At 49.0% G+C, this 5082-nt stretch overlaps 1 long non-coding RNA gene across 1 annotated transcript; it reads right to left on the bottom strand.

Moving 5' to 3' along the window:
• Positions 1 to 3049: 3049 nt before the first annotated feature.
• Positions 3050 to 4065, bottom strand: LOC111550610. The gene is made up of 2 exons (XR_002734115.2): positions 3749 to 4065; positions 3050 to 3439 (listed from the first exon to the last, which is right to left on the bottom strand). It is a non-coding gene; the product is annotated as an uncharacterized LOC111550610 (long non-coding RNA).
• Between the last annotated feature and the right edge of the window lie 1017 nt (positions 4066 to 5082).

A 5082-nucleotide genomic window follows, 5' to 3' on the forward strand; every position in this document is an offset into this window, starting at 1 on the left:
CCTGTAATCCCAGCACTCTGGGAGGCCGAGGCGGGCAGATCACGAGGTCAGGAGATGGAGACCATTCTGGTTAACATGGTGAAACCCCGTCTCTACTAAAAATACAAAAACAATTAGCTGGGTGTGGTGGGGGGCACCTGTAATCCTAGCTACTTGGGAGGCTGAGGCAGGAGAATGGTGTGAACCCGGGAGGCGGAGCTTGCAGTGAGCCGACATCGGGCCACTGCACTCCAGCCTGGGTGACAGTGCGAGACTCCATCTCAAAAAAAAAAAAAGAGGAGAAAGGATATTGTAAACAAAACATCTCCCCCCACCCATCTTGAACTGTGAAATGTAAGATAATACCAATACAATTTTCTTTTAACGATTGTATCTCCACTTGCCAAATACTTACCATCCCATGACCAGCATACATGTCACCTTCTCTCTGGAGCCCCTTGCACTTCCCCAACCACCAGTGACAGCTCATTTTTGGCCCCTCCTGTGGCCCACATGGCCCCTCTTTTTGGAACTTAGTTCTCTCTCTTTTTTTTGAGATGGAGTCTCTCGCTCTGTTGCTTTGCCTAGGTTGGAGTGCAGTGGCGTGATCTCAGCTCACTACAACCTCTGCCTCCTGGGTTCAAGCAATTCTCATGCCTCAGCCTCCCAAGTAGCTGGGATTACAGGCACGCACCAGCACGCTTGGCTCATTTTTGTATTTTTAAAAGTAGAGACAGGGTTTCGCCATGTTGGCCAGGCTGCTCTTGAACTCCTGACCTCAAGTGATCTGCCTGCCTCGGCCTCCCGATGTGCTGGGATTAGGTGTGAGCCACTGCACCTGGCTAGAGCTTAGTTCCCTAGTGTTGGTATTTGGAGCCTACTTTTTTGGAGGAGGTCTTTTTTATAAACCCACTCTGGAAACAATATCAAAGCAGGAAGTGAGAGATTGTGTTTGAGGTCCACAGTCCAGCTGGAAGAAGTGGTAGAGGGAGGACCTTAGATTGTCAGGCCATTGGGCCACAGAATCAGGGCCTGGATCTGGGACAGTCCTTGGTCTCCCCTGAGGTTCTAGGCTCCTGGTTCACCTGTTTGGAATCCCTGTCTCTTGGGTGGCAGGGAGTGAGCTATTTGTGTAAGACTAAGGCCTTAGAATATGTCCCAAGCTCTCTGGCATCAGGCACCCCACTCAGGGGCCAAACAGAAAGCTGTGAAGGGTAGTGAGAAAAGTCTCTTCTTACACCTCCTCTCTACCAACACTATTTAGTATCTTGCTTTTCTAGCTTTCATGTTATATTATGACTGGTTTCCCATGTCATTAAATATTCTTCAGAAATTTAACTTTGATAACATATTATCCCCATTAACCATAACTTTATCATCCTCCAACTGTTCAAAAGTTAGATTATTTCTAGCTTTTACTATTATAGTATATTTAACCTCACTGGTAATTGATCTAAAAGGAATAATTAGGAATCAGTCCCCAAATTTTGAGATGGCAACCAAGAAGTCTTTTTCATTTTCCACAGCTTTCCCACATTTTTGTTTTTTTTAAGAGACGCTCTGCCACCCAGGCTGCAGTGCAGTGGGATGATCATAGCTCACTGTAACCTCAAATTCCTGGGCTTAACCAATCTTCATGCCTCAGGCTCCCAAATAGGTAGGATTAATGGCACATGCCACCACGCCAGGCTAATTTTCTTATTTTTGTAGAGACAGGAGTCTTGCTATGTTGCCAGGCTGGTTTTGAACTCCTGGGCTCAAGCGATCCTCTCACCTCAACCTCCCTAAATGTTGGGATTATAGAGGTGAGCCACCATGCCTTTTTTTTTTTTTTTTTTTTAATTCTGTTTTGGAAAGGATATACCTCTTGCCACCATCTGAATAATATCTATCTTCACTATTATTATTTATGTCTGTAAATAGCTTTACAGTTCACAAAGCATTTTCGTATATAATGTCTCAGCTAATCAACACAGCAACACTAAGAAATAAGCTATTATTTCCATTTTACATTTGGGGAAATTAAGGTTCAGAAAGACTATGTGACATGTTCAAGGTAATACATTTACTGTCAGAGCTGGGATGTGGACTCAGGTCTTGGTACTTCCAAAACCATATCCTTTACCGTGGGCAAAGTGCTATGCTGGGGTCTTGCCGGACACATAGATGGCACTGGAAGATGGGCAGGTATGGAACAGCACCCCACGCATAGTGGGCGATGTCATTGGTAAGGTACAGAGAAAGTGCTACAGACAGTGGCTTTGCAAGGACAGAGCGGTTCCTCCCACAGAGGGCATGCAGTAGGCTTTGGGAAGAAACGTGGCCAAGTCGGGTCTTGAAAGGTGAATAGGATCTAGATATTCAGAATAAGAGAGAGGGCTTTGCACAGGCTCAGTGAATGGGAAAGGAAAGTGTGGCTGATTGGGGAAAGCGCCAGCACAGGGAGCAAGAGATGGGGCGTGGCTGGGGAGGAATGGAATTGTAATTCTAGCCTCACAGAGGCTAGAGCCAGCAGGGCCTTGGGATCATGTGGGGAGGAAACCAGAGATGTGTGGAACAATTTGCTGAAGGCAGAGCCAGGCAGGGAAAGGGCAGGGTCGGTTGGTACCCTTGCCTCTGGCCACCCAGGCCAATGCTCCTTCCCTGCAGTAAACCTGATTAATCTCAAACTCAGGTGCCATTTCCTTGGAATAGCATTTACTGCGGGGCGCGGTGGCTCACGCCTGTAATCTCAACGCTTTGGGAGGCCAAGGCGGGAGGATCCCTTGAGCCTAGGGGGTCAAGACCAGCCTGGGCAACATAGCAAGAGCCTGGGCAACATAGCAAGACCCTGTGGTTAAAAAATAATAATAATAAAATTAGCCGATAGTGGTGGCACGCGACCGTAGTATCAGCTTCTTGGGAAGCTGAGGCACGAGGATCACCTGAGTCCAGACAGGGCGAGGCTGCAGTGAGCCATCATCGTGCCACTGTACTCCAGCCTGGGCGACAGTGTGAGACCCTGTCTCAAAAAAAGAAAAAGTTGTTCAAGTTGTGTAGTGCACGGGAGGAAAGAAGTATGACAATAACATAGGACAGCAGCCGGCTCTTTTTCTCCTCAGGATGTGGAGAGTGGGCGCCTTGGGAAGATGAAATTGAATATGTGCGGGGGAGGGGTCAATATGAAACAAGGTCGGGAGGGGGCGGGGAGAGCTGGGGCGCTAGAGGAGCTCCGGGCTCGCGCTGCGGAGGAGGAAGCGCCTTCCGCGGTCGCTGGGGGGAAGTGGTTAGGAGGAAGCAAGGGCAGTGGAGGGGACTGCTGGAGGGTCCCATCTGGGAAAGCAGGCACGGATGCGGGGACATTTCCTCCTGTCACCCTGGCAAAGAGCTCGCCGGGCTGGAGGGTCAGAGTTCTCAGATCCAAGTGAAGAAAACCGGGAACGGTTCCGGCTCTGGGGACTGACATTCATCGCGGCAGTTTCTGGTGGCAAAACAGAGGAAACAAAGGAATGATGAAATGAACTGAGCTGCCTTCATGCCCCGGATGAATGTTCAGCCATTAGAGAAGAGTGAATCCCAGCTGGGATTTGGGGTTCCACGGTGTACTAGAAAAGCAAGACAAAGAGAAGCGCCTACTAGAAGCTGCCATTTTGGAAAACAAAAGCAAACGTGTGTGTGTGTGTGATGTTACATGGACATGGGGAAATTACGGAAGTAAATACTAATGCTAATGTAAATTGGGATGGTGGAAAATGAGGAAGAGGGCGGCGGGGGAATCCTTAGTGCTTACAGAGAAAACGGAGCAAGTGCATAAGCACGCCAAACCACCCGTTGCCTGAGCTCGGCGCACACGCGGCTAGGATGACGCCTGTGGGGTGCCCCAGGGGCCCTGCTCGCCGCCACGCTGCTCAGGGTCATTTACAGTCTCTCCGCTCTTTGTTAAATAAAGAGGGTGAGACAGGGACGGGCTGGAGTCCGCAGGGGTCTTGGCGGGTGGAGGGGACGGGTCGGGGCCCCCCTCGCTCCTGCCACGCTGCCGCCACCCCAGACAAAGACAGCTGCCTCCCGCGGGAGCGCAGGGGCCCCTGCGCGCAGGACCTGACTCTCCTGTCCCGTCTCCCCCTGACGCCAACACACCCAAGCGGCAGCCAATTCCCCTTCTACCCCGCAGCCATTTGCTTCCCACCCCTTGATTTTTTTTCTTTTCCCCTCCCCTCAGCATCCCCCCAACCTCCTCTGATACACTTTCTAATTGTCTAATGAATTTACCTGTAAGTGGAATCATACAATACTCGTCCTTCTGTGTCAGTCTTATTTTGCTTAGCATAATGTTTTTATTTATTATTATTTTTTCTTTAATTGAGACAGGGTCTCGCTCTGTCGCGCAGGCTGGAGCACAGTGGCGCTCAGCTCACTGCAACCTCCACCTCCGGGTTTCAAGTGATCCTTCCACCTCAGCCTCCCGAATAGCTGGGACTACAGGCGCGCCGCCACCACTGCCTAGCTAATTTTTATACCTTTGGTAGAGATAAGGTTTCGCCATGTTGCCCACTCTGGTCTCTAGCCCTGAACTCAAACAATCCTCCTGCCACAGCCTCCCAAAGTGCTGTAATTACAGGCATGTGAGCTACCACGCCCGGCCCCTTAGCATAATCTTTTCACGTATGGGAACTTCATTTCTTTTATTGTATTTGTGGTAATATGTACACAACATAAAACTTCTTATTTTAACCAATTGTTTCAGTGTACAGTTTAGTGGCACTAAATATAATCACATGGTTGTGCACTCACCACCATCATCCATCTCTACAACTCTTCCATCATCCTAAATTGAAACTCTGTACCCATGAAACAACTCCTCCCTCATCCCCTTCTACCCAGCTCCTGGCAACCACCAGTCTACTTTCTGTCCCTGTGCACTTGGGAGCATCACCTTTCTGGGACATCTGCAATGGTTCTCTGGAAGATTGTGTCTTTATTTTCTTTTTTTTCTTTTCCTTTTTTTTTTTTTTTTTTTTTGGTAGAGAAGGGGTCTCACTTCATTGCCCAGGCTGATGTCCAACTTCTAGGCTCAAGTAATCTGCCTGCCTTGGCTTCCCAAAGTGTTGGGATTATAAGCGTGAG

Source organism: Piliocolobus tephrosceles, chromosome 15, assembly GCF_002776525.5.
Source record: "Piliocolobus tephrosceles isolate RC106 chromosome 15, ASM277652v3, whole genome shotgun sequence".
Taxonomy (NCBI): Eukaryota; Metazoa; Chordata; class Mammalia; order Primates; family Cercopithecidae; genus Piliocolobus; species Piliocolobus tephrosceles.